Here is a 25,275-nt window from a genome sequence, read left to right as displayed (position 1 = left end):
GAGTGGCGTCTGCCTTTTGCTCTTGTCCAAATCTGCTGTCTGTGGTTAAGGTTTCCACCACAGCTTCTGAACTCCCCTCTGCTTCCGTCTCTGGCTCCTCATTACCCCCCTGAACTGTCCCCGTGGTGGCTTGTGACCGTGTAATCACTAGCACCCGTTTCACATGTTCAGCCAGGTCATTTCCCACGAGCACGGCTGCTGGCAGAGTCGATGAAATCGCTAGCCGCCAAACTCCCCTCCAGCCTTGAAAGTTCACAGGTACCTCCGCTACTGGCAGAGAGATCACCTGCCCCTCAATCCCTGCCACCTTCATGCTCTCATTTGGGATTACATACTCCCTAGGAATAATATCTGGATGGCACAGGGTCACCTGGGAACAAGTGTCCCGCAGCCCCCGATACTGATGTCCAAGTATTCCTACGTCCACCCCTGCTGTCTCAAACAACTGAGAATCTGTTCTCACCAGTAGGCAGCGCCTGACCTCTACAAGAGGACCATTTTCCTCATCCTGATCAGCAGATGTAGCTGTTCCAGATTGAGTAGCCATGGCAACAGGCTCCCTCAGTGACAATGAGCCTTGCTCTTTCTGGACACAGAACACAGCTTTTGGCTTGGTCCCACTCGAATCCTGAGGCACAATTCCTTTTAGCTGCTTTAATTTCTCACACTCTGAGATTAGATGGCCCTTTCCCTGACAGAAATAACATTTTCTGGTGTATTTTGATTCTCTCTCATCTTGTTTTGGTTTTCCCTCCAAAATCTGAGGTCTTGGTTTCATTTCTGAGGGCTTCCCTTCACCATGGGCCCCTCCCCCTTGCTGGCTTTTCCCTGGTCCCTGAGAGTACTTGCTGTAGGTTTCTTTGGGTTTTCCTACAGATTTCTCCTCACCTAAGGGCTTTCTTATCTGGTAAATAAAATCTGCGATCTCGGCTGCTTCTGCCACAGATTTTGGTTTCCTTTCCCTCACCTGGAATTTCAGTTCCCCATGCAGGACTGAATAGAACTGTTCCAGCGCTATCAAATCTTTAAGCTGCTGAAAGGTCTCTGTCCCCTCCTGAGATAGCCACTTCTCTAGCAGCCTCACCAATTGAGCCCCCACTTGGGTAAAAGTCTGCTCTGGTTTCTTTGTGAGGGACCTGAATCTTTGCCTCAGCTGTTCCGCATTTATCCCATGTCTTGCAAACACCAGTTTTTTAAACTCTGCAAAATCTCTCATCAGTTCCTGTGGCATCTCTGAATAAACCTCAGCCAGGCTACCACTGATTAAAGATCGCATGATGGTCATCTTCTCAGTTTCCCTCACTGAGAAGTCCACAAACGCTCTTTCCACTAGGGAAAAGAACACCTCAGGACAATCTCCCTTGTGGTACACAGGGAATTTCTTCAGGTCAGCCTTAGACAATTGGCCTCCCTCAGAATCCCTATTGTTATTATTGTTCTGGTTCATCATTTCCAATTTTCTTAATTCAAACGCCATTTTCTCTCTCTCCAATCTTTCTGCTCTTTCCATTTTCTCAATCTCAAATTGCCTTCTTTCTCTCTCTAATCTTTCCTCCTTTTCCATTTTCTCTCTCTCTAATCTTTCCTCCATTTCCCTCACCCTCAGTTCATGCTGTTGGGCTAGGAGCAATTTTCTGAGTTCTGGGTTCTGCTCTCCCGTGCTGTCACCCTGCACTGAGCCAAATTCATCCTCAGAACCTTGGTCAACCTGGGGGTCTTTCACTTCACCCATTTCTGCCATTTGGCTTCGAGTCAAGGGCATAATCCCCCCTCAGAACAGGCTGCTTTCCAAAAGTCAAGCCTCAAAATAAAGCGACCACTTTTTTTTCTTTTGCCTCAGAACCAGCTTTCCCTATAGATTGCTGCTGTCCTTTCAGCACTAACTTGCAACAGTTGCGAGCTAGAGTCTACCCCCCTCTGCTGGGCCTCTCAGCAGACAAGCTAGCTCACTGCTATTTCACAGTTTTGCCTCAGCTTTTTCCCGCCAAAACAGGCTACCTCAGAGCACCCTAATCTAGTCTCCCCAGTTGGCACGTTCTTCTACTAGCGCACCTCCCCGTGAGGTACACCTAGAAGATTACCTACGCACCTCAGATTGTCCCTGACTAGACCCCCCTTGCTCTGGGCACACTTGCCAAGGCTTTGCTGGACCGCTGGACAACTGGACCAGTCGTATCCCACACGCTGGACACCAATCAATGTGACAAACCCAGACCTACTGGGATCTGCCACACGTTAACTAAGCTGCCACCAACCATTCCCTGTAAGAAGTCACACAGACCAGGGATGGATTTTTAACCAATAAAAGAATAAGGTTTATTTAAAACAACACACAGGGAAAATAAAATGATCGGGTGAATAAGATATAGTAACGTGGCTTAGTTTCACTCATACATACACACAGGTTGGTTCACACAGAACCCTTAACTTGAAGCACAGACCCTGAACCTATCAGTTCTGGCTAACCATTCAGACACCTGAACCTATCAGGTTGGTACTCTGACACACAGTAGTACCCTGTCTGACACACAGACTCCCACACCAGCTTCTTCTTCCCAGCTGCTGCTTCTTCACATCCCAGCGTCTCCTAACTTCACCACACAGGCTTCACATATATATACAGTACAGCCCCTCCTCCTGATGTCCCGCCTTCCACTCCCCATAGGATGGAACTTTCCCTCCAAACCCATGACAGACAGGTAACATCAGTGCTGTATGTAACAATCTGTAGCTCTCATCCTTTATTTTGGTGCCTTTAATCTCTGGATCGTTCCTCACATTCCTATTTAATATTTCCAGAGTTAATATAAATAACAATGGAGAGAGTGGACATCCTTATCTTGTGCCTTTTTTTATATTAATATTATCCGTCAGTTCACCATTTACAATTACTTTAGCTACAGTGGACCCTCTACTTAAGGAATTAATCCGTATTGGAATGGTGGCTGCAAGTCAAAAAGTCTGTAAGTCGAATCTCCATTGACCTACAATGCACTGAAAGCCGATTAATCCCATAACCAGTGGTTTTTATTCTATTTTTATTCCATTTTGGTTTTTTTCTGGTCTGTAAGTCGATTCTCTGGCTGCAAGTCGAATCAAAATTTTGCAGCCAGAGAAGTCTGTAACTCGAAAAGTCTGTAAGTCGAGCCGTCTGTAAGTCGAGGGTCCACTGTATTTGTTCATTATAGATTGTCTCAATTAGATTTATAAAGTTTTTGCTAAAATCCATAGCTTTTATTTGCTATATCATAAATTGCCAGTTCATATTATCAAAGGCTTTTTGGACATCCAGAAAGCCACCTAGAGTGGTCTTAACCAACTAGATAGGCAGGATATAAATAAAATAAATAAATAAAATAATAATGCAATTTGCTTCTCTGAATGTACCTCATAATATTCTAATATGTCCAAGATTATCCTTAGGTTATACCTTAGTTGTCTTTTTGGCAAAAATCCGTTTTGATCTGAATGGATGAACTCCATTAAAAACTTTTTCAATCTTTCCGCTATAATTACTGCAAAGATTTTATAGTTCACATTCAATAATGATATTGGTCTAAAAAATTTTATATGTGTGGAGTCCGTAGCTTCTTTTGGTATTAACATGATATATGCCTCTAGCCATGTCTTGGGTATTTTAGCTTCTAGAAGAACTTCATTGCAGACCTCTTTTATTGGTAGACTTATTATATCTTGGAAGGATTTCAAATAATCCATCTGGTCCTGGGGTCTTATCATTTTTTTGTTTTTTAATGGCTTCTGTTACTTCCATCATTGTTATTTTCTCATTTAGGAGATTTTTAATGTTTTCTGATACTTTAGGGAGATTTGCTTTCTCGATATATTGTATTATCTTTTCAAGAGAAAATTCTTGGGTATCATACAGATTAGTATAATATTCTTTAGGTTTTTTATTTGATCTTTTTGATATTGGAGATCTCCGTTTTGATCTTGTATCTTCATTATCAGTCTTTTTTGTTTTTCCTTTTTCAATCTAAAGGATAGCAATCTTCCAGGTTTGTTGGCGTTCTCGAAGAAATTTTGTTTAGCCCTTTTAACTTGTTGAGCTAATTCTTCCGATTCTATTAAATTTAATTTATGTTTCACTATCTCCATCTGATTTTTAAGAATTTTCTTCTGCGGTTCTTTTTGTAGCTCTAGCTCCATTTTTTTTAAGTTTTTCTTTAAGTTTTGTAAGTTGTTAGTTTTTACCTTTATTCCTTTTGGCTATATATGATATGGCTAATCTTCTGAAGTATGCTTTAGCTGTGTCCCAAATTGTTTGCAGGGATGTTTCCTCTTTTTTATTTTCTTTGAAGAAGAATTCCATTTCTTTTTTAGTTCTTTCCACAAATTCTTTATCCTTCAATATTCCCTGGTTTAAAGTCCATCTTGTCTTTTCTTTTCTCTCTCCTTTCCACCGCATTTTCATTGGGTTATGGTCTGCCCAAATATTGGTTTCTATTTCTACTTCCTGTATTTCAGTTTTTAATTCTGAGGATAGCGAGATCATATCTATTCTCAAGCAGGATTTATGCCTATTTGAATAGAAGGTGAACTGAGAGTTTTTAATATTTTTTTCTCTCCATATATCTTGTAGTCCTAGTTCTTCTGCCATCTGAAAGAAAACTTTTGGAAGTCTTTTCCTTCCCTTTCCCCCTTTTTTACCATTTTTGTAATCAGGTCTCTCATCTAAAATTGCATTAAAGTCTCCTAATATGCAAATATTTTGATATTCTTTTTCCAATATTGTTTTATATAGCTTATGATAGAATTTTTCTTGTTTGCTATTAGGTGCATATATTGCTATCATCAAGACCTTTTTTTATTTATTGTTGTTTCTTCCATTAAGATTCTCCCTTCTTCATCAGAATATATATATTTAGAATTTAACTTTTCTTTCACATATAAAGCTACCCCTCTTTTCTTTTGTTGTGCAGCTGAGTAGTAGAGTTTCCCAGTCTTCAGGTAAATCAAATATTTGTGATGCTGCTGTTTAATGTGCGTTTCTTGAAGACAGATTATATCTCCTTTAGTTTTTTGTAGTTTTGACAAAACATGATTCCTTTTTCTTGGTGCATTCAGACCGTTAATATTCACTGAGAAGATTCCAATTTCATTTTCCATCTTGTTTACTTGTATTTAGGTTTTATTGCCCTAGTATTCCCTTTTTTCTGTTTGTATTTTCTTCAGATCTTGTTCAGTATACTTTTTCTGACTCTCTTCTTCACTTAATTCACTCTCCTCTTCTGGTATTTTCTCTCTGTGTGTGTTTTCTACTTTCTTCTTCATTTATATCTTGTCCCTGTGCTTCTTCTTCGAAGAAGGTTATATGTTTTTCAAGGAATTCTCTAGCTTTTTGGATAGAGTCAAGTCTATGTCTTCTTGAGTTCCAGTTGACCAGGATTCCTTCAGGTACCAGCCATCTAAAATTCACTCTTTTTCTAATCAGTTTGGTGGTCAAAAATTGATATTGTTTCCTCCCCTCTCTTTATTCTCCAAGGTATCTGTTTCAATACCACAATTTCCTTTTGTCGGTATTGTATTGGTTCTTCACTGGTCCTTCGCAGTACTTCATCTCTTGTTGATCTTTTCACAAACTTTACATGTACTTCACGTGGTATTCTATTCTTTCTTACATAACTTGAATTTAGTCTATATGTTTGGTCTATCTCATTTTCCAACTCTTCTTTTTCAATTCTCAGTGCCTCTGCCAAAATGGTTGCCACCAGTATGTTTTGGAATCTAAGAATGTTTGAGGCTCTTTCCATCTCCATCACTGCAATTGAATCTTGTAGATTTTAATTAGCCTGGACAAGTTCGTGGTTTTCTCTTTTCAGTTCATCCCATCTCTCCTCTGTTTGTTCTGCGTTATTTTCCAATTTTTCAATTCTTTGTTGGTTCTTTATAGTATTTTGCTGAATATCTTGGAGTTGCGTATCCATCGTGCCGATCTGTTCATTGATTTTATCCATTTTCTCTTCCAGTTTCTGTTGATTAAGCTTGGCTTCTTCATGGTTTCTTCTTGATTTTTCTTCATCTCCTCTTTTTGTGATACCACTGTATCTTGAATCTTCTGGAGTGTTGCTTGTAGATCTTTCTGAAATTTTTCTTGAAATACAATTGTATCAATAGATCTTTGCTTTACTGGACTGAGAGCCGCAGATGAAGGTGCAGAGGCTGTTTTTCGGCAGTTTAAGAAAGATTTGGTAGGCTCATTATGAGTACTTTTCCCAAAATATCCAATCAGCCCCCCCCAAAGTTCTGTTGACCTACTACACTGCCTTTTCCAGGGGGATAATGAATTCTATGAACAGTTCTAATTATTCTTAAGTTATTTTCATCACAGATGTGAGGGGAAAGTGAATTAGATAAATTCTTGTTTTTTAAAAAAACCCAAAAGACCAAATGGAAACAAAATTCTCAACCATCTGTAAAACATGACACCAACTCAAACAGCAGTTGTGTAAAACTGAACTCCCACTTGCTTCCTGGCTGAAATGCAAGGTGGGTGAGTTTTTCAACTTCAGGGAGTTCTATGCCCTTTCAGATACTACCGGCCTCCCTTGGAAAGATGCTGCAAATGCATCAGAAATCATCTGACCTTCGTTTCCAGGTGTCAGCAAGAGAGTGAAAGTTAAGAACAAAAGCCCTGTGGAGTGACATAGACTGTGGTTGCAATTAAAACACCTGTTAAAAGCACTGGAGCCTGGCCGCAGAAAAAGGGGGTTGCTCCATTTCACATGACCCTCCGCTTATTCAACATTTGGCAAATACAAGAAGACCCATTCAAACATTGGATATACAAAAGCTCCCTCTTGTGGCAAGAAACATAAGTTGCATCTTGGCGTACATGCAAAGCTTGTGAAGCTCTTGGCTTGAATCTGTCTTTTCAGTTCAAGCTTCTAAAGAAGTAGCTGTGTTAGTCTTTCTCAGCATGTTGGCAAAATTTAAGTGCCACATTGTTTCATCTATTTTTCCCGTCCTTTTCCCCCTTCAATTCTGCCAGCTTTCAGTCCCACACCCTCTCCCTTTGAAAGAACAAGCGGGTGCAGCAGAAGCATCTGATTTTGATTTCTCGGTGGCCCAAGGGCAGAAACAAATGGAATAGATAAAAGTAAGAAATCAAAACATGCTCGTGTTAAAGATACGTGATTCAAACAGGCTTCCATGGATGAAAGATAATATGGAATCCAACATTTTATGTCTTCAAAACCAATCAAAACAAACAAGCTACTTTCCGAGTTATTGGAGGTAAGAAAAAGCTCCTGCACTGTACACACATGTTTTTAACAGGTAATAAATTCTCTGTCAGTGCAACACCGAAGGCAAACAAAATGTTTCATTTTAATTTAGTGTAAGTGATTCAGTGCATCAGCAATTATGAGAGTCTCTTTGGCCTCTAATCCCATTTCTGTGCCTCTTTTTTACATTACAATCAGAACAAGGAAATGGTGCAGCTTCTCACCAGGCAGAACAAGAGCAAAGGGAAAAAGAAAAGGGTTTCTGTTGCACTTCCCCATCTGAATGAGCTACCGTGTGCTGGCTTCCAGTCCACACAGCACAGTAGTAAATGGCTTCGTCTTCCACCTGGGCCCCCGTGATGGTCAGAGACATCACGTTCCCTGACCTGGACCCAGAGAAACGGGCTGGGACGTCAGACGGCCGAGTGCTGGTGGTATAAATCATTGTCCGGGGTTTGCTACCCGGTTTCTTCTGGGCCCACCAAGGGTAATTGCCATCCCCGATAGTTCCACCACTGTATCTGCAAGACAGAGTGACCGTCCCACCGGCTGCTACAGATTCTGTATCCTTTAAAGTCTGTAATTGCTGGACACTGAGACCTGAAAGAGATCAAGGCAGCAGAAAGAGATTATTCCCCTGAGTTAGAGTGGAACACCACCAAATGTGCACAGAGGTTATAGAAGGTCTCTGTCCTGACTACAGATATGTTTGATCCCTTCTAGGGCACAAATTTGCCTCACCAACAGAGACCAAGATGGTGGAAAGAAGCAGAGCCCAGGCCATTCTGGGGACGCCCGATGGGGTAATCTTCCTAAAACAGAAGTATTTCCTTTCGGCATCCCCCTCATCTGTCTTAAGTGGCCATGGATTGTTACCCCACACCCTGTATGCAAATCTGCTCCTTCTTATGTCCTGGGCCCAGGGGCTGGCATGCTCTGTGATTGCCACAAGGAGAGCAGATACGCCCTGTTGGTCACCCGTGTCTTCAAAGCAGCTGCAAAGTCTGTGCTAGCTAAAAATAACACACCTGCACAGACCGAGAGATACCAGGTGGGGGTAGAAGTCATCCTTGAATTGAATGAGGGTTAATAAAGTTAAGATTTCAGCCGGGTTTCATTCCTAACAGGCACTCCAGATGTGCCACCATGATACAGCAAGTGGTGCTTTTGAACATGTGCAGAGTGTCTTTCCCACACGACTCAGTTCCCAGAATTTATCAAGGTTTAACTTGTGGATGCCTCTAGGCAGAAAGAAATCATCCCTTCCAGAGTTCAGGTTTCTCCGTTGAAATACCATATTTTTCTGTTTATAACTCACCCTTTCTAACCCAAATATTAAGAAAACATAGCATTGAGTATTCAGCCTCTGAGCTCAGAACACTCAGACATTAGGTGTCCCTGTTGAATCTGAGCCTACAGGCTCCACCTCCAATGAGGTGTGTTCCAATTGGTTTGTACTGCATCAAGTGACATCAATTCCATAAGGCTTATGATTGGATGCCCCTAATATTTTAGTGTAATGATTTTAGGAAAAAGTAACATCTTATATATGGAAAAATACGGTAATCAGCACTGCCAGAGAGCCGAAGCCAGTGTATACGAGGGATGAGGCAGCCACAGCTTCCTCTTTCAGCTTTTCTTCTGCAGTTGTCCCTCACCTTCATTCCCACCCATACAACACCAAAGTTTCCTGCTTCAGATATTACTGTGGGCCTTTCCTCAGTCCTGCAAAATCTCCCACTCTTTGCAGAGGAAAAACTAAACTTCACAGTGGCAAGTTTAGTGGCCTGTTTAGTGAAGGACAACCACGAAAGGACCATGGCTGCACCTGGTGGCCCTTTGTTGGCATAACAGCCTTAGTAGGGGGAACGTTGGCTGTGGTCACACTGACAGATTGAATCCGTTTCTGTTCAAATCACATAATATTTAAACTGGTGGCCATGTTCACATGCCCCGAATGGAAGTCGATTATTTTCTTCTGATTTAAAGAAGCATTTTCATCTCCCTGAGCATGTTCGCCTGCAACAGCAAAATATTGCTCTTTAAAGACGAACAGTTTTGTTTCAGTGTGACACAAGGTGTAGCAGTGTTAAGTGTTGCAGAGTTTTAAATTTCTGGTAAAATTCTCTTTTTGCTACACAGAAGAAAGAGGTTCTTCAATTCCTCCTCACTTTCTGCCATCAGAGTGGTATCATCCGCATATCTGAGGTTGTTGATATTTCTTCCGGCAATCTTAATTCCGGCTTGGGATTCCTCCAGTCCAACCTTTCGCATGATGTATCCTGCATATAAGTTAAATAAGCAGGGAGACAATATACAGCCTTGTTGTACTCCTTTCCCAATTTTGAACCAATCAGTTGTTCCATATCCTGTCCCACATATAGATTTCTCAGGAGATAGACAAGGTGGTCAGGCACTCCCATTTCTTTGAGAACTTGCCATAGCTTGCTGTGGTCCACACAGTCAAAGGCTTTTGCATATAGTCAAGGAAGCAGAAGTAGATGTTTTTCTGGAGCTCTCTAGCTTTCTCCATAATCCAGTGCATGTTAACAATTTGGTCTCTAGTTCCTCTGCCCCTTTGAAATCCAGCTTGTACTTCTGGGAGTTCTCGGTCCACCTACTGCTGAAGCCTACCTTGTAGGATTTTGAGCATAACCTTGCTAGCGTGTGAAATGAGTGCAATTGTTTGGTAGTTGGAGCACTCTTTGGCACTGGCCTTCTTTCAGATTGAAATGTTATACTGATCTCTTCCAGTCCTCTGGCCACTATTGAGTTTTCCAAACTTGCAGGCATATTGAATGTAGCACCTTAACAGCGTCATCTTTTAAGATTTTAAATAGTTCAACTGGAATGCCATCACCTCCACCGGCATTGTTAGCCATGCTTTCTAAGGCCCACTTGACTTCACTCTCCAGGATGTCTGGCTCAGGGTCAGCAACCACACTATCTGGGTTGTCCAGGACATCAAGCTCTTTCTGGTATTATTTCTTCTGTGTGTTCTTGCCACCTCTTCTTCATGTCTTCTGCTTCTGTGAGGTCCCTACCATTTTTGTCCTTTATCATGTCCATCTTTGCACAAATGTTCCTTTAATATCTCCAATTTTCTTGAACAGTTCTCTGGTATTTCCCTTTCTATTATATTCTTCTAAATCTGTGCACTGTCCATTTAAGAAGGCCCTCTTGACTCTCCTTGCTATTCTTTGGAAGTCTGCATTCAATTTTCTGTAACTTTCCCTATCTCTAATCACCCATCTACAGGAAAAAGACAAAAGCCTATCTCACAGCCATAAATACTGCACTCCCAAGCCAACTACACCAGAGCACAGGTTGCTGTCCTCTGAAGATGCCGGCCACAGAGACTGGCGAAACGTCAGGAAGAACAACCTTCAGAACACGGCCAAAGAGCCTGAAAAACCCAGAACAACCATTAGATCCCGGCCGTGAAAGCCTTCGCGAATATATTTCCCTATCTCCCTTGCATTTTGTTTCCCTTCTCTTCTCTGCTATTTGTAAGACCTCATTGGACAGCCACTTTGCTTTCTTGCATTTCCTTTTCTTTGGGATGGTTTTTGTTGCTGCCTCCTGTACAATGTTACAAGCCTCCATCCATAGTTCTTCAGGCACTCTGTCCACCAAATCTAGTGCCTTAAATCTGTTCTTCACTTCCACTGTGTATTCATAAGGGATTTGGTTTAGATTATACCTGTTGTTGGAAAAGAGTGTTTGTGATGACCAGCTTGTTCTCTTGACAAAACTCCACCTATCAGCCTTTGCCCTGCTTCGTTTTGAACTCCAAGGCCAAACTTACCTGCAGTTCCTTTTATCTCTTGACTCCCTCCTTTAGCATTCCAATCCCCTATCATGACAAGAACATCTTTCGTGTCAGTTCTAGAAGGTGTTGTAGGACTTCATAGAATTGGTCAATTTCAGCCTCTTCAGTATTGGTGGTTGGTGCATAAACTTGGATTACTGTGATGTTGAAAGCTCTGCCTTGGATTCACATTGAAATCATTCTATCTATCTATCGATCGATCGATCGATCGATCTATTTATTTATTTATTTATTTATTTATTATTCATTCATTCATTCATTCATTCATTCATTCATTCATTCATTTATTTATACCCCGCCCATCTAGACCAAAGGTCTATTCTAAGATTGTATCCCTGCACAGCTTTTCCCACTCTTTCGTTGACTATGAGGGCTACTCCATTTCTTCTACGGGATTCTTGCCCACAATAGTAGATATGATAATCGTCTGAATTGAACTCGCACATTCCCATCCATTTTAGTTCATTGATGCCCAAGATGTCAATGTTTATTCTTGCCATCTCCTGCTTGACCACCTCCAGCTTCCCAAGGTTCATAGATCTTATATTCCAGGTTCCTATGCAGTATTTTTCTTTGCAGCATCAGACTTTCCTTTCACTTCCAGGCACGTCCGCAGCTGAGCATCCTTTCGATTCTCCACCTTTTGGAGTCTTTATAATCTTTCTTTATTTCAATCTCTATTAACATCAATGCATAATCTGTTATTTTAATAGGGTTTATTTCAGTATCGATTATCTTAGAAATTAAATCTTGAGATATAAATACATGATCTATTCTAAAGTATTATGTACCAATGAAAAATAAGTATATCTTTTTTCATCACCTTTCATTTCTCTCCAAATAGCCTTCAAATGGTTATTTTTTATCTTTTTACTAAATATTTTGTTTCTATGATAAATATCATTCCAACCATATGAAGTTTTATCTTTTATCTTATCCATAACTATATTGAAATCTCCTGCCATAATAACATAACCTTTCTTTACCTTTTCCATTTCTTTAAAAACCAAATCATAAAATTCTCCTTGTTTATTATTAGGTGTGTACACATTTACCAAAGTATATTCTTCCAACACCATTTTACCTTGCATTATTATATATCTACCATTACAATGTTTTACTACTTTAAATTCACAGTTTTTGAAAATTATAATTGCTACACCTCCAGATTTAGAAGTTCCAAAAAAAAATTCATAAATGTCTATATTGTTCATCTTTAACTCATTAACTCCATTTTCTGATTGATGAGTCTCTTGTAGAAAGACAATATCCAGCTTAATGGATTAGTTTATAATAAGCACTATTATTTGTATTTTTTGCTGTATTTTTGTTGTTATGTATGTGGTTTTTTGGCATTTTTTTGTATTATAAAATAAAAAATTAATTATATATTTTAAAAAAAGAAACTGAGGCAGTCCTACTCTGAGCACAGCATGAGAAGACAGGATTCCCTGGCATCCCTTTTTAAGGTTCGGCCCCTGCACGTCTCCTCCGGCACTTTGAGGATCCTCTGGAGGAAAGAGAGAAAAAGTCAGGCTAGTTGTGGTCACGGCTTCAAAAAGCTGTGTTTTGGATGACAAACTTTTCCAAGCTCGGTGTGTCTTAATGTTTGAAGTGGGGGGTGGAATGCTGGTATCTTGTCGATTCTTACTTAAAGAAGGTAAGGATGGGTATTGTGGTTTTTCAAAGAGTAAACAATAGCTAATGTAGAGCGAAAGAAATCTGGAGTTGCTGATGAGGGAGAGGAGGCGGCAACAGCAGAGCATGTGCTAGAGCGCAGAAAGGCTCTGTTTTCAATCATGTGCAGCTTAAATCATGAAAAAAATGGTACCTGGTTTACACTGATTGGACTGTGTGCTACAATCCTCCAAAATCCCAAACCTGAACAGAATCAGGGCTATTTGGGCATCTTGGCAATGACCACAAAGCAGAGCAAAGAGACCATAGCATGCATGGGGAGGCGTGGCACCGCCCACAGTTTAAAGCTGGCGTCGCTACAGATTATTGTTGTGTGTGTTTTTTAGTTAAAACAAATGAATAAATCATGATGTCATTAAAAGCTCAGAAAGGTAAAGGGATGATGTCAGTACTTTAGTTCAACACCTTATAAGGAAGACAAGGATCTGGCCAAAAGAGGAGACTGACAGCTTCACTCCTTCATGAAACCCAAAAGCTCCCCTCATTACTCTGTGTGTGTGTGTGTGAGAGAGAATGCCTTCTTCTGTGAATTTTGATCAGGTTATATCAGAAATTCATTTTAGGATGTTCGGGTCTGTCAGTCTTTCCCCTTCGGTTTCTCTTTTCTTCTTGATTCACTGGTGTCTGTGTCAGATTAGATCATCCATGTCTTGCTTCTCTTCATCTCCTTTTCTCTGGACTGCACCTGGGGTGGAGGGGGAATCATTCTGCCAGAGAAGATTCTGATGGCCCTGGGCAACCCCAAGCTAACCAACATTACCCAGTTTTGGGAATGACGTTTCTTCATTTCTGAGAATGGGGTTCTCGCTAAAGATTAGGTTACACACAAAGAGCACTTCAGACACAGATCAGGTAGGAAGAACTTCAAAAAATCACAGAGACAAGTGGGTTCTCCTTTGTAGTCTCCGTGACAATCACCTTTCAAATAATGATTGGGGACTGCTCATGGATTCAAACCCAGACATTGAAGAGTTAAGCCCTGAAAGCCTTTGGCCTGGGGGCCTGGCTCCATCAGCTCCGCACTAGCTCTCTCCTCTAGCTGATTATTCTAATTCTTCTTCAGTTACTTTCATCACAGATGTGAGGGGAAAGTGAATTAGATAAATTATTGTTTTAAAAAAAGGAAAAGAACAAATGGAAATGAAATTCTCAATCATCTTTCAAACATGACACCAACTCAAACAGCAGTTGTGCAAGACTTAAGTCCCAGTTGCTTCCTGGGTGAAATGCAAGGTGGGTGACATTTTCAACTTCAGGGAGTTCTATGCCCTTTCAGATACTACCGGCCTCCCTTGGGAAGATGCTGCAGATGCATCAGAAATCACCTGACCTTCGTTTCCAGGTGTCAGCAAGAGAGTGACAGTTAAGAACAAAAGCCCTGTGGAGTGACATGGACTGTGGTTGCATTTAAAACAGCTGTTAAAGGCAGTGGAGCCTGGCTGGAGAAAAAGGGGCAGCTCCATTTCACGTGACTCTTCCAGTTACTCAACATTTGGCAAATACAAGAAGATCCATTCAAACATTGGATATACAAAAGCTCCCTCTTGTGGCAAGAAATATAAGTTGCATCTTGGCATACAGTTCAAGCTTCTAAAGAAGTACAGTGGTGCCCCCACATAGCGACGATAATCTGTTCCAGAAAAATCATCGCTGTGTGGCTTTGTCGCTATGCGAAATTTAAAAAAGCCCATAGGAATGCATTAAAACCCGTTTAATGCATTCCTATGGGCAAAAAACTCACCATTATGCGAAAATCCTCCATACGGCCGCCATTTATGCTGCCCGGTAAGCGAGGAATCAGCACGAAAACACAGCGGGCAGCCATTTTTTTAACCCGGCGGCCATTTTGGAACTGCCAATCAGCTGTTAGATAAACATCGCTGTGCGAAAATCGGTAAACGAAACAGTTTACCAATCATCGCAAAGCGATTTTTTCCTATCTAAATCATCACAATGCAATCACTTTTGCAATCGCAAAAACTTAATCGCTATGCGGATTTGTCGTTGAATGGGGCGCTCGTTAAGCGAGGCACCACTGTAGCTGTGTTAGTCTTTCTCAGCATGTCGGCAAAATTTAAGTGCCACAATGTTTCATCTGGTGTGTTTTTTACTCCATCCTCTTTCCCCTTCAATTTTGCCAACTTTCAGTTCCACACCCTCTCCCTTTGAAAGAACAAGTGCGTGCAGCAGACGCATCTGATTTTGATTTCTCGCTGGCCCAAGGGCAGAAACAAATAAAATAGATAAAAGTAAGAAATAAAAACATGCTAGTGTTAAAGATACGTGATTCAGACAGGCTTCCATGGATGAAAAATAATATGGAATCCAACATTTTATGTCTTCAAAACCAATCAAAACAAACAAGCTACTTTCCAAGTTATTGGAGGTAAGAAAAAGCTCCTGCACTGCACTGACATGTTTTTATCAGTTAATACATTCATTTTAATTTAGTCTGAGTGAGTCAGTGCATCAGCAATGATCCAATAATAATAATAATAATGATAATGATAATGATAATGATAATGATAATGATAATAAAAAACTTCCCCTGTCCCTCTGAAACACTAGTTGTTAATTGTGTGGCATTTCACACCTGGCAATGACCTTAAAGACCCCTCCTGATATATTCAGTTAGCCTCTGAGGAAGAATTGTTCCATAAACAATGACAACTTGCACCCAGGAAACAGACTCTTGTTTTGGGGTCATGTAAAAATGTGTAAACATTTGCCATGTAGTCCCCGTCTTATGACTCATACAGTGGACTCGTCCATGAAAGCTCACGTTAAAATATGGCAGTTAGTCTTTAGAGTGCCACAACATTTTTTTCTTCCTTTTTAAACTTCTATTTAGTTTTTGGCTTGATGTGCTGGCAAAGACTAACACGGCTACTACTTCTAATGCTTGAAGTGTGTTTATTGTTTCATGTGTTTGCAACCTTGTGACAATAGTATGTTGTAAAACAAGGGTTTAAACTTTTTAAATGAAATATTAACAGTATAAAGTAGAAAACATCTCACTTTATTTTTCTTTACACTGATCTTGATTTTCATATGAAGGTGAGAGATAGTAACAAATTGGAATGGACAAATTACGTTACAACTACACAGCTGCAGAACAGGGGAGAGGGGCAAGAGAGATCCGAAACACCTTCCAGGAATTCTCTGGCAAGTATGTTTCACACTAAAATTGTGAAACTTGGGGCAAGCTCAGATTTGAAATGCCACATTATCCACATGAAGGTGATGGAATTAAGGAAAATTTTGGTATTCTTGCTTAAAATTATGAGCATCTCTTTGGCCTCTAATCCCATTTCTCTGCCTCTTTTTTACATTACAATCAGAACAAGGAAACGGTGCAACTTCTCACCAGCCAGAACAAGAGCAAAGGGAAAAAGAAAAGGGTTTCTGTTGCACTTCCCCATCTGAATGAGCTACCGTGTGCTGGCTTCCAGTCCACACAACACAGTAGTAAACGGCTTCGTCTTCCCCCTGGGCCCCCGTGATGGTTAGAGACATCACGTTCCCTGATCTGGACCCAGAGAAACGGGCTGGGATGCCAGACGGCCGTGTGCTGGTGGTATACATCACTGTCCAGGGTCTGCTACCAGGTTTCATCTGGACCCACCAAGGGTAATTGCTGTCCCCGATAGTTCCACCACTGTATCTGCAAGACAGAGTGACCGTCCCACCGGCCGCTACAGATTCCCGGTCCTTTAAGGGCTGTAATTGCTGGACACTGAGACCTGAAAGAGATCAAGGCAGCAGAAAGAGATTATTCCCCTGCATTAGAGTGGAACACCACCGAACGTGGACAGAGGTTACAGAAGGTCTCTGTCCTGACTACAGGTGAGTTTGATCCCTTCTAGGGCACAAATTTGCCTCACCAACAGAGACCAAGATGGTGGAAAGAAGCAGAGCCCAGGCCATTCTGGGGACGTCCGATGGGGTAATCTTCCTAAAACAGAAGTATTTCCTGTTGGCATTCCCCTCGTCTGTCTTAAGTGGCCATGGATCGTTACCCCACACCCTGTATGCAAATCTGCTCCTTCTTATATCCTGGGCCCAGGGGCTGGCATGCTCTGTGATTGCCACAAGGAGAGCAGATACACCCTGTTGGTCACCCGTGTCTTCAAAGCGGCTGCATAGAATCACAGAATAATGGACTTGGAAGGGGCCTATGTGGAGTCCAACCTCCTTGTCAATGCAGGAATCCAATGCAGGACAAAGTGTATCTGACAAAGGATTGTCTAATCTCCTCTTGAATGTCTCCAATGTTGTAGTGCTCACCACCTCCCAAAATACTTGGTTCCTTTTTCATACAGCTCTAACGCTTAAGAGATTTTTCCTGATATTCAACCAAAACCAGATTTCCTGTAGCTTGGGCCCATTATGACATGTACTGCACTCTAGGCTGATCAAGAACGGATCTTGACCCTCCTTTGTATAACAATATTCCAAGTATTTGAAAAGTGCTATCATATCTCTTGTTCATCTTCTTTTCCCAAGGCTAAACATGCCCAGTCATTCCTCAATGGGCTTGGTTTCCAGTCCCCTGATCCTCTTTGTTGCCCTTCTCTGAACCTGTTTCAGTATGTTGGCATCCTTCTTAAAATTTGGTGTCCAGAACTGGACACAGTACTCAAGATGTACTCAGTACAGTACACAGTACTCAGTGCCTAACTGCTGTAGGATGGAGGGGGAGTGGTACTTAATGGACTTTGGAGACTGTACTGTTGTTAATGCATCCTAAAAGAGCATTTGGCTTTTTTGCAGCCACATCGCACTGCCTACTTACTTTCAGCTTCTGATTGACAATTCCAAGATCCTTCTCATTCATACTGCTCGTCGTCGTTTAGTCGTTTAGTCGTGTCCGGCTCTTCATGACCCCATGGACCAGAGCACACCAGGCCCTCCTATCTTCCACTGCCTCCCAGAGTTGTGTCAAATTCATGTTGGTTGCTTCGCAGACACTGTACAGCCATCTCGTCCTCTTCTCCTCTTTCCATCACACTTTCCTAACATCAAGGTTTTTTCCAAGGAGTCTTCTCTTCTCATGAGATGGCCAAAGTACTGGAGCCTCAGCTTCAGGATCTGTCCTTCCAGGGAGCACTCAGGGTTGATTTCCTTTAGAATTGATAGGTTTGTTCTCCTTGCAGTCCAGGGGATTCTCAAGAGTCTCCTCCAGCACCACAATTCAAAGGCATCAATTCTTCGGCGGTCTGCTTTCTTTATGGTCCAGCTCTCACTTCCATACATCACGACAGGAAAAACCATAGCTTTGACTATTCGGACTTTTGTTGGCAAGGTGATGTCTCTGCTTTTCAAGATGCTGTCAAGATTTGTCATTGCTTTCCTCCCAAGAAGCAGGCGTCTTTTAATTTCGTGGCTGCTGTCTCCATCTGCAGTGATCATGGAGCCCAGGAAGATAAAATCTGACACTGCCTCCATATCTTCCCTTCTATTTCCCAGGAGGTGATGGGACCAGTGGCCATGATCTTAGTTTTTTTGATGTTGAGTTTCAGACCATTTTTTGCACTCTCCTCTTTCACCCTCATTACATTCATACTGCTACTGAGCCAGGTATTCCCCATCTTGTAACTGCATGTTTGGGTTTTTTCCCCTAGGTGTAGAACTTTGCACTTTTGTCTGTTAAATGTCATTCTCTTGTTTTCGGCCCAGTATGTGAGACTATCAAGGTCTTTTTGAATTTCCTTTCTGTCTTCCAGCTATTCCATCTAATGCTGTGTCATTCTCAAATTTAATAAGCATCCCTTGCACTCTTTCATCCAAGTCTGAGGAAATGGATTTGTCCTCGAAAACTCACATTGAAATATAGCAGCTAGTCTTCATGTGCCATAACATTTTTTTCTTATTATTTATTTTTATTTTGGTTTTTGTCTGATATGCTAGCACTGACTAACATGGCTACCTCTTCTAAAAATCCCTTATCCATTAATAAAAATGTGACTGAGCCTCGTGATTCTCAACTTGTTACTCTCCCCCAGTTTGAGAAGGAGCCATGGATAAGTGCTCTCTGAGTACAATTCTGTAAACAACTGTGAATCCAGTTTATAGTTGTTCTATCCAACCCACATCTAATTAGAATATCATCCTCATCAGAATATCATGGGCCACTTTATCAAAGGCATTGATGAAGTCAAGATATATTACATCTACAGCATTCCCATCATCTATAATCTAGCAGACTGTTGTTCTAGTTATTATTCCATTGTTTTCAAATTGCTTTACAATCTGCTCCAGAATTTTCCATGAGTTTGGTGTAAGGGTGACTGGTGTGAAGTTCACAGCTACCTCCTTTTTGTCCTTTTTTGAAGACAGGGACAACATTACCTCTGCTCCAGTCATCTAACACTTCACCCATCCTCCATTATATCAAAGAGGAGAGTGGGGGCTGAGTCAATGTGAACTCTGAATCACAACCTGAAACTGAAATCAGTAGGAGAAATTAAATGGAAAAATAGAATCACAAACAGAAGACCACAAAGTGTTGCTACCTGAAACACAAAACATGAAGCAGGGATAGTTATGAACAGGCATTTCTAAGTCTTCATCCTATCCCAAAAGTAGATAAGAAGCACAATAAACTTCAAGGGCCTCCTGACCATAGTGAGGAAGTCACAGCTTCTTTGTCTCAAGATATTTTGATCTGTTTGTTTCTCCTTTAAAGCCCCTAAAGTCAAGAAGTCTCCCGGTATGTAAATGATTTCACTGGTTGCAACAAATAACACAAGCTAATCTGCCAGATACAGGAGGTAGGAAAAGTTATCCTGAAGCAAATAAACTTTTAACAGTGAGAGGAGTTCTACTTCTAGATGAAAAAATGGTGAAAGTTAGGTTCTCTACACACAGTGTAGATGATAACTATGATAAGGCATAATTGAGGCCCACCCAAAAAGATTTCAACAAATTAAACATTGACAAGCTGTAGTCAATCTAAACTCACGGCTGACAAAATATCGGTGATCTGTTTTTCGTGTGTTATTTCAGTAGCTGAACTGGATTGCAGAACAGAAGGCAACTTCTGTATACTTTATTTTTCTTCGCCACAACATTATTCATCTCTTTAAACCCTTAGAAGGTTAGGGCCTTTAACACAACCCTTCTGGCCATAAATTGAACAGGTGATTATATTACTAACATAAAATACATTATATCTACATATGAGATAGGCAGATGTAGTAGTCTTATTCAGGGTTAACAGCCTGAGCTTGAAGAGTATTGGTGAGGTGGAGGTGCCCGTAAGTCCTGCCCCCGTAACCCCTTGCCACCTATAAGTCACTGAAACCTTTACGTAAGGAACACAAAGGTGGAGACCATAAACCTGTTCACCTCGAAGTGCCTACAATACATTCTTGACTAGGAGCCTACGTAATTAACTTGTAAACCGCCCAGAGAGTGCTTGAAGCGCTATGGGGCGGTATATAAGCAGCATGCTTTTAGGAGCCCTGATAAAAGGCATGTCACATGAGTACTGCAAGCATGTGGAACTGAATATGCTTACAGCCTCTGCTTCATTGACTTCCGGGGAAGGATGGGATGTGAGAGAGGCTTTCCCCCATCCTTTTAGCCCTCTACATTGTTTCAGGCGCTGACACCTGAGAAGGGCTGTTGTTTGTGGTTTCTTACCTGATTTTTGTGAACAGGTCTAGCTGCTCAATTTGCTTGACAGATGACATGGCCAGTGCCATTTGGGACTTCGTGCCCTGGAGTTACCGGACACTGCGATCTGCAAAGGAACAGAAACAGTAAAGACATCCCGCAATATAGCAACACCAAATATTCACAGCTGTACCAGACAAAAGTACAATATTTTATTTGCTCCAAGTGATGTTTCGATTTTCACCAAGTGTATTTCCATCAACAGTGGAAACAAGGATTGTGAAGGGAAGCAGCGCAGGGACTATTTTGAGCAGTCTTCCTAAACCAAATGAATATCTAATGGGGCAAAATTCATGGCTGGACTTCATGTTTACAATGGGAGATCAAAACTCTCCTCGCCTGCTTGGTTACAGCCTGCCTCGGAGCAGGAAATACTTCCTGCTGCTGGTCAACAACACCACATGGGAGAGAGCTCAATGAATCTGGAACCAGCTAACCTGTCCACAGTTTCTTTATCTTCTGGGCTCGTATTGGGCCAGTTAGTCTTGTGCATGTCCATCAACATGCTACTGTTGAACCTTAACCACTTACCTTTCCCCAAATCCACTCTCTGGTAAATCTGGTGGAAATTATCTCCTTCAAAAACAAAAGGATAAATTTTATATAAATTATAAATGCTGTTTAATGTATCATCATCCATAATCTATTCTTTCATGTTTGCTTATCCATTTTGCATAAACTTGAAGGAAGTTCTCCTTGACATATTCACCCTTTCATGGCTTCACAAGGAACCAAGATTCCTCTACTGAAGATCTTCTGAAAATAAAATCTAGGCTATACATAGCTTCTTCATGCAAATCTCAAGCTGGAGCCATCTGCCAGATGCCTGTCTTGTCAACTGCATTCATGTGCTCCCCAAGGAGATGAGACAGGGCTTTTGTCTCAGTGTTGTAATTACTTGTAACATGGTGCTACTCTCCCCCTTTGGATGTCACACAGAAATAAGCACCTTCATCTTCTGACTGAACCCTGGAGATGGTCAGGTAACAAGTGCTGGCACCGATGTCTTTGGAAGCAGAGAAGCGATCTGAGACCCCAGCGACCTTTCCCTGGCTAGAATCATCTTTGTAATTCAGGAGGTATGTTGGAGGGCTTGGATATTTATGCTGAAACCAGAGTATGGTATATGTTGCGATGCTGTCAGTTGAGAGGGTGCAGGAAAGGCGAACTGCATTTCCCAGGGACGCTGATGTGGCTTTTGGTTGGGTCAATCTCGCTTCAGTACTGCTTGCTGTTAAAACACACAAACACCAGACAGACATTAACAAAGGCTGTTTCTACATGTCATGTAAGCCACAGCTATGGATACAAAGCATCATACTCAATGAACTTCGCTTCCTTAGCTGAGGGTGGGCAATGCGTGGCCCCTGAGATGATGCTGAAATTGTTTTTCCCATCATCCTCAGACAGAATATCTGAAGGTGATGGATGACAGGGTGTGCAATCCAGCAATAGCCAGAGGATTTCTTGCCTTGCCTCAAGTCCTTGGTTCACAGCTGTGTCATGCATCTCAACACAAGGGTGTAATTTGCTACCGCCCCATTGACTAAATCCATACTACAGTAAATCGGTAGATTCTTGAAATCAGTGAGACAGAGTTATCCTGACTTAAGTCCTACTGATGTCAATTGTGGGGAGGCAGCTAAATTAGCCTCCTGCTCAGCACAACATATCCAGCTAAATAGCAGAGAAATGTCTGTGGGTCTCCATGCTATCAAGCCACAGCCCAAAGAGAAGAATATGCAATCCATGTTGCAGATGGCTTTTAGATCTCTGGTTTCTCTCAAGAGGATCATGTCCAGGCCACATTCCCTGTTTTATCTGTGAATTCTGGAAAATTATAGTACCAGCTAAGAAAAGCGCCAGGCACCAGAGAGATGGCCCTAATAGATCCATGATCCCGAAGACTTTATGGATCAAGCAAACTCTGCAGATGTGTTCTTACTGGTTCCTGAGGTTGTTTCTGACGGCACAGTGATCTCGAAAGACATTTGAACTGCAGAACACCATTGATGGGGTGGGGCTCAAGGCAAAATGCAAATAAAACCCACTGTGTTGTGTGGGGCAATGACACCCCCTCCACTGCAAAAATGGGTAGAATCCATATTTTGAGAGACAACACTAACAACGGTAGTGGGGAGAGAAACTCTTCTGCCTGATGCATTTCACCTTTTCAAAGGTGGAATGGGCAAAATTGGCACAAATCATCTGCTGATCATCTTGGATGCAAGAACAATACTAACCACGGGTGAGAGAGGAAGGGCACAGGAAAGGCCCTCAAGTTTCTCTCCATCTTTACTTATTTTTTATTTTTAAAATATATATTTTACTCCACTTTTCTCCTTTAAAAGGACTCAAGGCAGTTTACACTATTAAAGGGCAACGTTAAAGCTAAAAACAGTGAGTATATAATAACTGAAAAGGGTCAAATAATGACCACACTAAAAAATGCTAAACAAAGCAACACCAAAAACACATTGAAAGCAGCAAGGCATAACAATCCATTTAAAAATCTCACTCAGGCGGCCAGTCACTGAGGGAAAGTTTGTCTTAAGAGAAAGGTCTTTGTCTGCTCATGGAAGGATAGGAGAGATGGGGCCCGCCAGGCCTCCAGTGGGAGGGAGCTCCAGAGCTGGGACAAGTGACGGGTGCTCATTCCATCCCGTGGATTCGATCTTACGACGGCTGGTCTTCTGACCTTGCAGCACAGAGGCTTCTGCGGTTTAACCTGCAGCGCCACCCCATCCCTTTATTCCTTCCTAGCTATCCATGAAGAGCAAGGTTTGCAAGTGATCATGACAAGATATGGCATTCAGATCCATCAAAACCTTTTAAATAGAGGGCTTTAGAAATCCCCTGGATAGTGTATTCTTATTTTCTCCTTTTATTCACCTTTTGTTTCCCTGCCTCTTTTTTTTCAGGCCCAAGAAGGTTTTTTTGTTTCAGTTCCCCATCACTCTGCACTGGAGTGTCACCTGTCGTTAAACCAAACAGCACAGTAATAATCTCCTTCGTCCTCTGCCTGGACCCTAGCGATGGTCAGTGTTGCGGTCTTGCCGTGGGTATCTCCAGAGAAACGCTCTGGGACCCTCGAGTCTCTTTCCCTGGACTTGTAGATAAGTAACTGGGGAGCCTCTCCCGTTTTCACTTGGTACCAGGATGGGCTGGTGGTGCTGATAAACTCCACTTCTTGCAGAGTACAGGAGACGGTTGCTGTCTCTCCCAGAGCCACCGAAACAGGTCCGCTTTGAGTCAAGGCAGCCTGAGAACCGAAGCCTGGAATGAACAGGATAGGAAACCAAACAGTCACTCATGTCAGCCTTGCGGTAAAATTGCCATCTGCAGTTAGAGAGAGCGCTCCAGTGCTTTTAGTGGTAGCTTCCAGAGGGGGAGGGGTTGTCAAGAGGGGCACCTCCTCGTCCTGCTGTGAGAAAAGTGGGACAACAACAATCCTACCCTAATGCTCATATCCCAAGTTTGACGTAGGAAACTGAGGTATTATTCTCTGTGTGTTGATACCAACAGTATGGAAACAGAGGAGACATTCAAAACAAGCATCTCAGCAGATGCTTTAAACAAGGAGACACTCCAGAGGGATTTCCCCGCTTCTCACCAGTGCAATAGGCCAAAAGGACGAGGAAGGCAGGCTTCAACATCATGGTTGGGAATTTAGCAGCTCAGGTGACTAACATCCCCCATTTTTTCCCCATTTAAAGCCTCTCTTATGCAAATCAACACTTCCTCTCCCTCCCAGGATGTCCTACTTTCAATATCTTAAGGTTCCTGGGGATGCGCTTATGCCTTATAGCCAAAACACGGGTGGGAAGTAACAGATAACAGTCCGGGCTGGCAGAGGGGCAGAGTAGAGTTCATGATTGGGATGCTTACCTGTCTTGGCAGCCATCACCAACGTTGAGGCTGGAGACGAGGCCGTTTATTACTGTCACGCCTGGTCTAACACTGCTAGCATGTTTCACGGTGGTACAACCTGATGGGGAACTGAGACAAAAACCTTCAGTTTGAAAGTTTAAACCTTGAAGCACTTCATTGGGTCTCCCCCTGCCCCAAAGGCAGCCACCATGGCCTTATACCCATGCATGGATACCACCTCAAAGGGGATTGAGGGCTTTCTCCTTGTGCCTTCCCTCTGCATGGATTTCCAATCAACCTGAGTCTCTGTGTATTCACGAAGGCTTTCATGGCTGGGATCTGATGGTTGTTGTGGGTTTTTCGGACTCTTTGGCCATGTTCTGAAGGATGTTCTTCCTGACATTTCGCTAGCCTCTGTGGCCAGCATCTTCAGAGGACTGGAGTAGGAACTATGTCCATGCTCTGTTGGTGTTTGTTGGATGGTTGAGTATTTATAGCTGTGGGAAACAGCTTTTGTCTTTTTTCAGGATGAGGTTTGTCCAGTGTGGGTCTGTAGGAGGGTCACAAGGTATTTGGCTAATTCATATGTTGGGGAGCTGATAGCACTTACAATATGAATTAGCCAAATACCTGGCGACCCTCCTACAGACCCACATTGGGCAAACCTCATCCTACATCAAAGACTCAGGACATTGCATAAGCAAGATCAGCACCCTAAAACTCAGCCCTGGAGACGGACTGATGAGCTTTGACGTAGTATCCCTGTTCACTAAGGTACCGATAAAGGACACCCTGACACTCATCCAGCAGATCTTTCCAGAAGACATCAAGGCCCCTTTCCAACACTACGTAACGACCAGCTATTTCCAGTGGGATAATGAATTCTATGAACAGTTCTAATTATTCTAAAGTTATTTTCATCACAGATGTGAGGGGAAAGTGAATTAGATA

The 25,275-nt window shown here is 42.0% G+C and overlaps 3 long non-coding RNA genes across 3 annotated transcripts; all 3 read right to left on the bottom strand.

Moving 5' to 3' along the window:
- Positions 1-7,746: 7,746 nt before the first annotated feature.
- On the bottom strand, positions 7,747-10,944 carry LOC144584761 (uncharacterized). Its single transcript, XR_013539187.1, has 2 exons — positions 7,986-10,944; positions 7,747-7,844 (listed from the first exon to the last, which is right to left on the bottom strand). It is a non-coding gene; the product is annotated as an uncharacterized LOC144584761 (long non-coding RNA).
- Positions 10,945-15,625: 4,681 nt separating this feature from the next.
- LOC110071428 (uncharacterized) lies at positions 15,626-18,576 on the bottom strand. The gene is made up of 2 exons (XR_012081884.2): positions 16,659-18,576; positions 15,626-16,517 (listed from the first exon to the last, which is right to left on the bottom strand). It is a non-coding gene; the product is annotated as an uncharacterized LOC110071428 (long non-coding RNA).
- Positions 18,577-21,193: 2,617 nt separating this feature from the next.
- Positions 21,194-23,430, bottom strand: LOC110070700 (uncharacterized). Its single transcript, XR_002299087.3, has 2 exons — positions 22,302-23,430; positions 21,194-21,685 (listed from the first exon to the last, which is right to left on the bottom strand). It is a non-coding gene; the product is annotated as an uncharacterized LOC110070700 (long non-coding RNA).
- Between the last annotated feature and the right edge of the window lie 1,845 nt (positions 23,431-25,275).

This window comes from Pogona vitticeps, chromosome 14 (genome assembly GCF_051106095.1).
Source record: "Pogona vitticeps strain Pit_001003342236 chromosome 14, PviZW2.1, whole genome shotgun sequence".
NCBI classification, from domain to species: Eukaryota; Metazoa; Chordata; class Lepidosauria; order Squamata; family Agamidae; genus Pogona; species Pogona vitticeps.
The sequence above is the reverse complement of the archived record's forward strand: the minus strand, read 5'-3'. Positions and strand labels throughout refer to the sequence as shown.